At 44.0% G+C, this 12,408-nt stretch overlaps 1 protein-coding gene across 2 annotated transcripts in view; it reads left to right on the top strand.

The window, feature by feature from the left end:
- The window catches only part of SENP5 (SUMO specific peptidase 5), a 129,669-nt gene that overhangs the window by 86,159 nt on the left and 31,102 nt on the right, over nucleotides 1-12,408 (top strand). The window contains exon 2 of one of the 2 annotated variants that reach the window (XM_085513184.1): nucleotides 161-353. The gene's annotated coding sequence lies outside the window, so the exon portion shown is untranslated. Of the gene's footprint in view, nucleotides 1-160; nucleotides 354-1,052; nucleotides 1,167-12,408 lie in introns of those variants that run through there. The other variant, XM_085513185.1, reaches the window with a different exon arrangement.

Here is a 12,408-nt window from a genome sequence, read left to right as displayed (position 1 = left end):
GTATCTTTCAATCATATTAGTGAAAGGCTTTTCATACCTGCATGAAGGGACTCAGATAGTGGTAGTGTATTTATAATGCATATAAAAATAAAAGCGTGTAAGAGCAGATTAGGAAATTGGCAATCACAGTCCTAATGCTCATCATCTGTTCTCTTCCTAGGAACTGGCTGAGGACTCCTCTGCTGTGTCTGTGCTGGTGCTGCCCATGCAGCCAGCCCCATGCCCGACCAGCTGTGAGTTTCTGAGTTCCTACATGGATGAGCTGCTACGTGGAGAGCCAATGTCTTGGAACAAGGATGTTCTGCTCCTCCTGATGTTGATGCAGTTGCCAGCCCCAGAAAACCTGTACACAGGTAAAGTAATGCAGTTATCCACTACCGTGGGTTACGCTGTCATTCTGTATTAAGACAAATTAGTGTACTCGGAAGCAATCAGAAGTAATTACTCTTTAAGAAACAATAGGCATCACTCTGTGGCTTCTATCTGACAGCTAAAGAACTTGGCTTCCTGTGAAAAACCCATACAGCTTAATCTTCGTGTGTCAGATCATATTTCTCTGTCTTCTCTTGGTAAATGTTTACATTGCTGCAGCAAAAGGGGCGCTGTGTGATCTTGACTAACAGGGAACTTGTGTGCTTAGAGATAGTAATGGGATCCAGTATCTGCCTGCTATCTCTCAAGATGAACACAAGGAGGGTTTGTAGGTACAGTATAGTAGCACCGCAGGGGCTTAAGTGGTCCCACTCAGGACTAAATCCTGGATCCATGAAACCACCTCCTGCTTCTACATGAGCTGACACTGCAGTAAAACAGTGATAGGAAATGAAAAAATAACGAATGAGCTCAGAGACCTGACTGTTCTTTTGCTATTCAGGTAAGAACGTGAATGATGTTTCATCTGGTTCACTTGAGGAGTGTAAATATTTGCACTGTATCCAGCTTCTGCCACCCACCCTCACTGCTGCATTTTCATGCCCATCACCTGCCTGTCGTTTTTAGATGTTCCCTTAAGATCAAACCCTTCCTGAAGGCTCCAATGGGATCTTTGAAATGTTGCAGAAATCTGAAGTCAGTGTGTGAGTAGAGCCTGTTTTATATTCTCTGGGAGGAAGTATGGGATCCATCTCAATGAAGACTGTGCAAAATAGCAGCAGACTGAGGTGCAGGTGAGCTCCATACTTGTAGTGCTTATCGAGCATGTCTCTTTCTCAGGTTGTAGGATTCTGAATTTCAGATCTTGGCCAATATTACCTCTGTACTTCCTTTTAATTTTGCTTTCATCACCAGTGCTGCCCTCAGAGGGTTGTTCCAGCCTTTTACAACTTACATTTGTGGTAGGCTGTGGAAATGGAAAACTAAGTAACAACAGTGATCTCATGGTTAACACAGGCAGTGTATAGGAAATCTGCATTCAGTTCTTGGCTTTGTTTTGGATGTCCTGTGTAACTGAATACATAGTTTATGTTCACCTCAGTTCTCCTTCCATCATATATAACCATCAGAAGGTGATTGTGAGGATGTATTCACTGGTGAGGGACTGAAGCATTCCACGTTAATGGATATTTGAAGACAAAATAGCAGTAGGACAGTTAAAGCCTGTTCTGTAACTGGGTTTTGCTGTATCTGTGAGGGCTAACATTGAGACATGACTGTTAAGATGGGTCTCTTTCATCAGAATAAACTTTGGTTGACCTTAATTAGTCTCCAGGAGATAGTTCAACTCTCAATAAACTGTTTTTCTTGTTTTCTTTGTGAATCCAAAGAGCCTGTGAAATCTCCATCCATTTAATGATGCAGCTGTGCCAAGCAATGGTTGATCCAACCTGGTGCTGGCAGTAGTTCTGCCCTGAACAGGAAGGCTGGGAATCTCTGGAGGTCTCCTCCAAGAAGCGGTTCTGTGATTCCATGGTTTCCATTAGATTTGCCTTAGATGGAAACATCAAAGTTATTTTAGGAAATATCTGTCGATTTGAGTAGTGGAAGCAAACAAAATAGGAGTTTATTATCATTTAGTGCTTGTATTAAATAGGTATTCTGAAAAAGACAAACGCTTAGTTAGCCTTGTATTCTGTTTCTTGCAAAGCAATGCTAGGGATAGGCGTTAGGTAATGATATCCTCTTTTTGTGTTAGATCTATTGGTTATGTGTATTACGTAATACTTAATTTGATAGGTCCATACTTTTATCACTTCTGTCTAATAATACTGAGACAAAAAATGGTCAAGCATTAACTTTACAGTCTGCAAAATGCAGCTCAAGTAAGCATCTTATGAGGATACTTGAGGCTGAAATATCTTCCCTACCTACAGAAAATAACACATAAATGCTGCAGCTATCCCACTAATGGGAAGTATTTGCTCTTTCTTATGTAAAAGGTAAATCATTATTCCTTATTTCTGTCTTAAGCTCAAGGTCCAAATAGTCCCCTCTCTGTAACAGAAACCAGCAGAACTTAATTAGTCCTCTCCAAACTTGGAGTGCTTTGTGCGCAATGCCCCTGCAGCTATTAGCACTGAAAGCTCCCATAAAGAACAAAACCTGTACTGTAGTAATGACACCAGGTTCTCATTTTGTATTTTTGTGTTTACTACTTGTTACTATTTCATGTACATGAAATGATATAAAAAGATAGTGTACATGCATATTTACAAGAACTGCAATGTAATGAATTCGGAATGTTCTATTAATGAGATTTTAAATCCTGGTTTTACTGTGAAAGGAAATCATTGCATTTTCGTCTGTCATGTCATCCTCATCCATATATGAAAAGAAAATGAATGCCAAGTGCCAGGAATTAGAGAAATGAAAGACACAGAACGTCAAAACACCGAGTGGACATTTGTTTGTCTCAGCTTATTCCTCCCGTTATCTTACAAATGCTGTCCTATACCCATAGGAACAACCTGAATTTTCCATTACTACAGGTTTTGTCCTGAGAAAGAAAAATAACTGCATTACAGCATAATTGTTTTCCTCTGATGTTAGTTTGTTAATTTACACGTTCCTTTAAAGCACCGAGGACTGCCTTGTTACTCTGCATGTGCATATGATGGGGGGAGGTGGAAGGAACATCTCCAGCCCCTGCTGGGTATTGACAGGGGATGTCAGGGCTGGCAGAGAAAAGGAGCAGTGACAACATCATTTTGGCTGATATTCTGGATCTCCAGAGCTGACTGTAGGTCCTGCCATAGCATGAGCTCCAGCCCAACACCCTCAAGTGGAACTGGAGTAGATTTGTTTCATCTGTACTCTGGGTTGGTAATGCACACTGCCCATGGGGCCCTATTATCAGCTCTTCCCTTGGCCTCTAGAAGTCCTGAAATGCAGGGAAGCACACACTGCTGTCCTGTGAGGTACCCAAATTCAGTAGACTGATACCAGCTTCAAGAGGCAGCAGCAGGAGAAGGTGCTGTGCCTGCCAGAGCTGCTTGGGCTGACTCTGGAGTGACACCTGAGCACAGAAACCCGTGTTGCTCTGCTCAGTAGAGGTCCTTGCACTGAGCTTTTTGCCACAACATCCAAAGGCAGTGGTTTCAGCAGCACAGCTAACAGCTGTCTTTTGTCATTTGCTGTCTTGTTCTCTGCCCAGACAGGGAGTAGAGCAGCTTGTTTCAGCAGGAACTGTCTGTCTAACTGTGTGCTCTGCTTGTGTTTATGTTGGAAAAAGAAAGATCAAAGTGTTCTTTGAGTTAAAAATGGAAGCTGTGCGATGAGGGACTTCATCGTATCCCAGTCACATGTGTGTGCACATGTATGTACATGGATCAACTCAGTGCTCCCCGTCACCACTGGAATCTGGGGTGGAAGAATGTTCCCTTAGATGGCCATCAGAGGTCAGGGCTGCCACTGAGGGGAAGTGGACTTAGCCTTATCTGTGACTAATTAGTTTTCTGTTTGCAATGAAGAGAGCCTCAAGATCAGGTGATGATAGTGATGCTGTTGAGTCAGAACAAAGCCCTGCCCATCCTGGTGTCCTGCCGATGAGTGCCACACTGGGAGGATAAGAAAAGAGCATAAAAGAGAACACAAAGACAGGAATTCTTGTTGTGGTGTATATTTCCACCTTCTGGTGCTCTGCATGGAGGCAATTCCTGAGCTCCAGGCTGCATCTGGACTGCTGTATTTAATGGCTGTTGGTGGAGCCCCACAAATTTATCTAAATTTTTGAACCCATCTGTTCCTTTGGTCTTTGTCCACTTGCACATCAGTGGCCTCCACATTCAACTACCCACGGGGTAAGAAGCCTTTCCTTTTTTAGGCACCCTCTCTGATAATTTCATTGACTGTTACAAAGACCAAAGAGTAATTATTCTGTTTCCTTTCTCCATTCTCTTCCTTGTTAAATGTCTCAGTTACACCCAAGTTTAGCAGTCTGCCTGAGAAATGTTTGAATCCTTGCCGATGACATCTCCTCAGTTACAGAAGTCATTTGGTACCTCTGACATTCTTGCTGCCTCTTTTAGCTCTACTCACCTCTCCAAGGTGGCGTGACCAGCATTGCACGCTGCACTCCAGACATGTGGACACCAGGGATTGATAAAATTGCAGAGTGATGTTTTCCATTTTGTCGTCTTTTCCTTTCCCATTTGTCCTTAGCATTGTGCAAGCGTTAACAAGCAGCTCTATTGTTAGCAGGGCCTACAGGGAGAGCCTCGCAGGCTCCTCCTGGAGGAAGGATGCGGGTAACAGGACATGATTTATCTGTTTAATTCATGTTGGACTGTTTGATTTTGCAAAATTAACTTCCTCCCTGAAGAAAGATGTCAGATGAGATTTTCAGTCGAAAGGTGCAAGGGGAGGGTGAGAGATTAGTGTTCGGAGCAGTGCAAAGCTGTGTGCTTTGATCCTTCATACTTGCTGCTCTGCTCCACCGTGTCTCTTTGACTACAGGAGAAAATTTGGGGGCAGGATTGGGGAGACCACCTTATCCAGAAACTGCCAGCCGGATTGTTTCCCTTGGATCTGGCCCTATCACAGCAGTTATGTCCTTGGCTTTTCACATACAAAAGAAGCACTTTATTAAAATAAACAGGATACTTCCCAGAGTCTGCCAGCTTGCATTTTGAACTATCGCCCCTAACAAGGGACCTTAAAACTGACCCCAAGACGTTAATTTAACCATTACAATTCCATTAGTCTAATTTGTCATGAAACATCTTTAACTAATTACCTGCATTTGTAAGTTAGTCCACATGTCATGAGATAAGAAGTCAAGCATAGTCATAGGTCACTGCTCTCAGCTGCCATCACATAACACAGACCCTACATGAAAGGGAATTCAGAGTTGATAGGAGGAATCTAAGTGACAGCTGCTCAGTCAGTACAAGGCAGTTGTGGCTGTAATGCAAAAATTGGACCACTGTTTTAAGAAATGGTGCTTTGGAAAGGAGGGGCATGCCCTCATTAGCAGAATAAGGTCTACGCATCCCTGCAAGTGTTTGTCTTGAAGGTGGCAATTTGATAAATGCGGGTCCCCACTAAAACCATTTGCAGAATTTGGCAGACAATGGTATCAAATGTTTATGACTGGATTTAAAACTGTCCCTTTCCAAAGAGACCCGATTATGTCCTAAACGTTGCTTTGAAAAGCTCATTTGGGAACTGCTGTAGGTTTTCTTATATGACAAATGCTGAAAAAGAGGGAAAGGCCAATTAGGAGGCTGATTAAAGGGTGTTCCAGCCTTTCATTGAGTAGTATGTTTGGATTCGGCTCTCTGTTACTGTTGGAAATCTGCCTGTGAATTTATAGCAGGAGCTGCAACATGCTGCGTGCCACAAACACTTTTCTCTCTTAGATTTAGGCAGCTGTAAGCTTCCCTTCATTCCTCAGTTCCCGTAGCTGTAACACTCCCCTAGAGACGAGGCGAGGAGAAGGATGTGGTATGTGACTAAAGCAAGACAAAGCATTCCGAAAATTTCCTCTTTCTTGTTTCTGTTTCCTTTTTCACTCAGAGAGGAGGTGCGGAGGGAGGTGGCTGACAGGGATTCTCCTCACCAGGGGACTGAGTGTCAATTGCCACATTTCTGTCTGCATGTGCTGTTTGCGAGGGGTAATTAAATCCCTGCCTCCTCCCACCCCTGCCCCTTAGCCCATCCATACAGGAGGCAAACGCAATTGAATTCTTTGCTTCCATCACTCATTTGATCAATACAGAGGGCCAGCAATGACACAGCCCTACTGGTCAGGCCAGCCCTACCTTTGTAGTCCCTAAGTACAGGCTCTGTCCAAGCTATAAATCACAGCTTCTCCAAATTACAGAGGCTGCCAACACATCAGAGGGGTGGAGCGGGAGCTCCCTGTGATCACAGCGGGGAGGAGAGGATAAGGAAGGCTCTGACCATGCTGTCTTTGCTATAGTCGGGAGCTTTATTCAGACAGCAGGGAACAGAGTGGGCCTGGGAGTCCCTGTGCTACTCTTGCAGGCATAAACCTGCTGCAGTGGCTTAGCAGTCTTTGGGTATTACCTGCTGTCCTCAGGAAAAACTCAAATCCTCTTTCTGCAGGCTCTAATGCAGTCACTGAGATTAGCAGGAAACTTCCCCTGCTGGTTTATTACTGCCGACTTCACACCTTCCTACAGATATCCTTTCCTGGCATCTCTGTGGGGTGTGGGGGCTGGCTGGTCTGTCTGCCCGCACTGCATGTGCTCAGCCCACAGCGAGCAGCAGCTGCATCCCCAGCCCCTGCCCATGGCAGCACAGTGTGATGGTACGAGCACTGTGGCACTTCTTTCTTTCCCATGTGGATGTTCACCTATTGTTTTCCTGCCGGTATTCCTCCAAATCTTAAAACACAAACAAACCTTCGGGCCTTCAAATATGTCTGTGATGGGCATAAGGTATCTACCAGTCTGCAGTGAAAAATCACAGACAATCCATCCTTTCGATCTCCTGCTTTTATCCCGAGCTGATAAGGGAGGCCCTCCTGTGCTTGTCAGCTTTGCATTCTTGGTGTGTGCTGCATAGCTGGGTATTGCTGATTAAGGTGAAGAGTTGAACATGGAAAAAAAGCAGGAGTGAAGCAACTGCTTAATGAGATAGAGGGGCTTTCCTCTTCAAAACCGCTTATCCGTATCCTGTCTGTTGGTAATTGCAGAGAGCATTTTATTTATGAAGCAAGTTAGCACTGTTTGCACAATTTAATATATTTTACCCTTTTGCGGGATCATCTTTTCACATTGGTAGCATTAAATCATTCTTTGCAAAGATTTAAGCTACCCACAACGTATTTTTTTTCAAGCTACTTAGTTCTGCCCTGTGCCTCTTTTGTCTTAGATTTACAACAAAGTTCACACGTACTGAGGAGTCAAAACCTGGACGGTCTCACTCTGCTCCTGAGTGTGAGTCCACGCAGCTCCAGGCTTGGAAACTCCTTTTCACCCAAGCCTGTCTCTGGCTGTAACATAACATCTAAAGTTACAAATCCAGATATCATGGAACTGACTTATAATACTGGGGCATGCTACGCTGACACAACCAAACCTTGCACAGATTAACTTTTGGGCAGCCATTTTAGCTTTGTCACCTCACTGTCTTTCTGCCTGAGTTATTTTCACTTTTGCAAACTTCTCCCTGTGCCTCGCTCTGCTTTTTAGGTAGGTTCTTCTCTCTCCCCTCAAGTGGGACAACTCCACCACTGGATCCCACAGCTCCATTCACATTGCCTTTTGCTGGGATTCGCCTCCAGAAAGAAACCTAAAAAGACATCATTAAAAAATGTGCATAAGCTTACGGGAGCCAGAACATTTCAGTAAGAACAATGGAAAATTGTTAATGTATGTATGCTGCCACTTCCCATGCTGTGTTGGTCTCTGGAGAGGTGCTGGGAGAGTAACGGTTGCTGACAGTGAAAAGCAAGAGAAAAGAAAGGATGCATCTGTCAGGAAGAGATGTAGTCATGGCTCTGGCTTAGCATGATAAACAGCATGTGCCGCTCAGAGATCTGACTGCAGACAGGCCAAATTCCCCTGATCTCTCCCCAGCTTCCTTCTGGATTCCTTTGTGATTGATGTGAATGAGTGAATGTGGTTCTATGTGTCACCTCCACACAACTGGGATCTGCCTGATTGCAGACCAGCTTTGAAACAGGGACAGGGTTGGGAAGAGGCTGGTAAAGATACTGGGTTTGAAATCTGGAACAGAAGAGAAAGAATCTGTCTCACAAGGATTGAAGGAACTTATGAGGAGGATATTCATGCAGATACCGCTCTCTCATCCTGTGCAGGAGACATGAGACTGAATGTGACAGCCTCAGTTCTGCTGAAGGAAATATGGCAGCTTTGTTTTCTGTCTCACCTTTACCTTTCTGTCTCCCTGCCTTTTCACTCGTCCATACAGTATTGCTTACCCTATGGCATCATATAATTAAAATAGATGATTATGCAGATATGAATAGGTCCCTAAAGAAACCTAGGACAAGGACAAAACACCACAGGCAAGATCTAACTGATTATGCAGCTATCAAAAAGTTTCTTCTTTTTAAAATTAAAAGGTTTGGGTTTTTTGGTTGTTTTTTTTTTTTTGCTTTTGTTTTTTTAATGCTAAAAACTGAACATTTTCCTCTCCAGGTAAAATGGGAGATAGGGATCTCAGACTGAACACAGAGCGCCTTATGGAATTGCAGGCTGCAGCTTTCTGGGCTCCAGAGAGCATGAAATCTTTCTTCCTGTTTGCAACACCCCTCTCCACCACAGGCAGGCTCTGTATGTTCGGTTTCCATGTCTGTGACTCCCATTCTCCTTTTTAACACGTTGAATTTTCTCCCTTTCAAACACAGATTCCATCTCTCCTAACCTCCAAAAACATTTTGGCACTGCAAGTGACTGGGATATTTTATTAATGTGGAAGCTCCTTCTTTCATTTTGTTTCTGCACTGCTACCCTGTTCATGATTTCTGTTCCCTTGCTCTCCCTGCTGACACATGCTGTGTCTTGAATGGGGCTGTTTTCTCTGCAGTTTCATTGGAACATGATTGTGTGCTACTAACACAGATAAGGATGTTGGAGGGACTTCAGCCTTCTTGGTAGTACAGTTTATTGTTATGCAGTGAAGAGGTACCAATTCTTCCCTCTGCATCATCAACCTGATTTAATTCAGCATTTGCAATTACCACTAAGTGATGCCAGTACTACCAACGCTACCTTGTCCCAAGGCTTGATGGATACATTCAGTGCCCATATTAACTTTTCTCCATTCTCAGTAGAACCTCTATCATAATATTGCCTTTCCAAGGTGCAGCTGATCTTAGGAGACTTCACACCAGTCAGTTCAGCCTCTTTTCTTTCCCAAAGGTGCAGCATTCTGAAAGGGGAAAACTAACTGAGCTGATATTCTCTATTGATATCAGTGGATCCGGAATTTTTTCCTTTCTTGTTTTCAGGGCTGGCCATTCCTCCTCCATTGCTTTCAGCAGTGAGGGCCAAATTCTGCTTGCAGAATATAATCGTCATTTTTAACACAGTAAGAAAGAAAAGAAAGAATCTGAAGCAAAGCTGTTGACATATTCTATCTCAGAGTACAAAAATCAGGTGGTGTTGCTCTAACACTTGTGCTGCCAATTAAGGGGCAGCATGTTATGTAAAGAGAAATACATAGACTTTTCTAAGAGTCATCTTGCACTGTAGCATTACCATTGTGTGTGGAAGGACCAAGGATCAACTGATGCCTGAAGCAGACTATGCAGACAGCATCTTTGACAGCCTTCCTAAGGGCAGCATCAAGAAATCTGGCAGACTATAGCAGAACTTTTCTGCCTCATTATGTACTGAAAAGCAACTGGTTTCTACTCATTAGACAGTAATCAAGGTCACCCCTTTGTTGCTGAATGCTTTGCATTCACTACACTGTTGGCAAGAGGGCTTGCTCTGCTCCTGTGTGTTCAGCAAAAAAGAAAACAAACCCACCATCAAAACAAAACATAAAACACACAACACAAAACAAAACAAAAGGACACAAAATCCTTTGGCCAACCATCTGTTGGAGCACAGGCCGTGGGTACAGTGCAGATCCCAGTGCCTGGCTGCATTCTGCAGGTGTGCCCTGTGACCCATCTTTCCATGGAGGAATTCAGTGGGAAAACAGATTGCACGAGGCTGCTCCTGCAACTGCAGTTAATCGCCTCATTTCTCTATTTCTCCTACAGGATTAACACTAACATGGCTCCTATTTTCAGGCTTATCAAAGGCAGCAGCACATCTCTCTAATCTCCCGTTTCCCTGCTCTCTTTAAAGTATTTAAATGAATGGAGTGCTGATGAGCAGGGATGTGGTGCCAGCCAGCAGGGATGGTGCCATTTAATGCCTCTCTATTTATGCCATTTAATGCCTGTGTGGCTTTATGTGTCCTGAGTGACTTGCTAAACATCTGGCACCCTCCACCCTTTCCCAGGACGGACAGAGGTGTACACAGACGCTTTTTGTCTCCAGTCCAGAGAATGGCCAGCATCAATAAACCAGTGCAGTTGTGATGTGTCTGTTCCAGCACAGCCTGCACCTGCTGTCACTGAAGGATGGAGCTTGGAGGCCGAGGTTTGCTGACCCCTGATACCAGGCGGTTCAGATATGAGTGAACTATGGGCACACAGCTGTACTGAATAGGTTGGCATATGCAACCTGGAGTTTTCTTCCAGCTGTCAGAGGCCTGACAGTATCCGATCTGCAGTAGCACCTGTTTGTGCACAGTTCACTTGTCAAAAGGTTTTAGAGAAGCTGGAATCAGCAGAACTGTGTGCATCACATCAGCTTGTCCTAAGAGCCCTACAGCTGGATTTGCTGTATCGTTGAATCACAGCCTGAATCTTGAGCTTTGTGACTTCACCAATCACAAGTAGTTGGGTTGTGTTCTCCAGTCTGCTAGGAAGTGGGCCGAGATCCACCCTACTGCTTTCACACCACTGTCAGCTGGCATTGACTTTCAGTCATTTTCTCTTTTGATGCCAGATTGAAATCAGTGACCTAGAAGTAGAATACCCTGCATTTTGTTAGCAAGCAGTCCCTGGAGTTGGGCAGGATAAGTTGGCATGTTCTCCCAGCTAGCTCTTTTGTATGTCTCGCTGTGGCGATTGTACTGTAATTAGCAACAAGCCTCTTTGGTGGTGCAATTTATTAATTCCTTTCCACTTTCTCCTGCGCACTTCTCCTTGGATCGCAGTGAATTAAGGACTTCCTTCAGTTTTTGAGGGATCGTGATCTCCTGCTGCAAAGCATTCATTTCCTAAAATGACATTCGCAGAGATTATATTACAACTTCACTGATATTTTGCAAGGAGGGCGCACTGGAATCGGTCTGTTTGGCAGTTGCTGCACCGTCTGTCAGCGGTACAGCTGTGGGACCTGACCCTGAAAGTGCTGAAGCCTGTGAGAGTATTCACAGAAGTAAGGACTAGTCATGTGCAGAGCATTTTCACAATCAGCCTTCATGCCTATGGGATCACTTGTGGACAGTGCTGACAGTCTGCTGGGAGGTGCTGGCTGCCCTTTTCGGTGATATTGCTGAAGGTTCGTTTTATTCAGCATTTTATGGAAGTGCCCAGTTCACACTGTGACTTTAATGGAGGCTGTTAATATGAATATCACCGTGGGTTGATTTTTTTGTGTGCATCGAGATTCAAGGTCAGATCCAGCTAGCCTCTTTATGGCAGTATCTAATGAATTGCCAGCATCCCAGGAAGTATACAATTTGAGATTAGAAGCAGCACCACCTTATTACCGTGACAGTCAATTGCAAAAGTACAGTGGAAATAAGGGCAAGGTAATGTAACATGTGAGTGGAGCTGCTCTCAATCTGTGTATTATGAAATTGTCATTCTCTGCCACTCTTCAGCGTAAATGGACTAATCTGCAGTTTGAAAATGAGGAGAGCTTGACTGTTAAAGAATAGGTCATTTGGCTTCTGGCAACAGTAGAAGATGCTGTAATATTAGCTCTAAGAACTTGTGCATTCCTGCTAAGGAGATAAAAATGATTAAATTGCACTACTTGCTTCTCTATCTTCTGAAGTAATTCATATTTGGTGCTGGGTTCATCTAAGCATTTGCATAATTCCTAAGGCCATTCAGACATGCATTTCAACTTGTGCTTAAACTTAAGCAAGTGCTGAAGTTTTGTTCAGTTTCTGGGGTTTAAGTTTTGCTGAACAAGGTCTTGGCCGATACCTTAAAACGTTTCAGTAACTTCTGAGATTGCTGTGCTGCAGCATGTGGAAGTTTGCTGTATTTGTTGTATTACGGGCTGAATATTCTTTCATGACTCAGTAAGGTTAACGGTGAACATCCTGGGGCCCCGGGGAGGATCATTTTCAATAGAGTCCTCTGTTAGAAATCCAAGAGCGAGAGAACTGGGGTCACGACTCCCAAGAGTTTCATGGATTCTGCAAAACTGGCAGTCACACTGGCTGCCTTCCTTCCGCTGG

The sequence above is a fragment of the Coturnix japonica genome, chromosome 12, assembly GCF_054131305.1.
Source record: "Coturnix japonica strain WE chromosome 12, WE-NBRP24, whole genome shotgun sequence".
NCBI classification, from domain to species: domain Eukaryota; kingdom Metazoa; phylum Chordata; class Aves; order Galliformes; family Phasianidae; genus Coturnix; species Coturnix japonica.
This window is presented reverse-complemented; position numbering and strand designations above follow the sequence as displayed.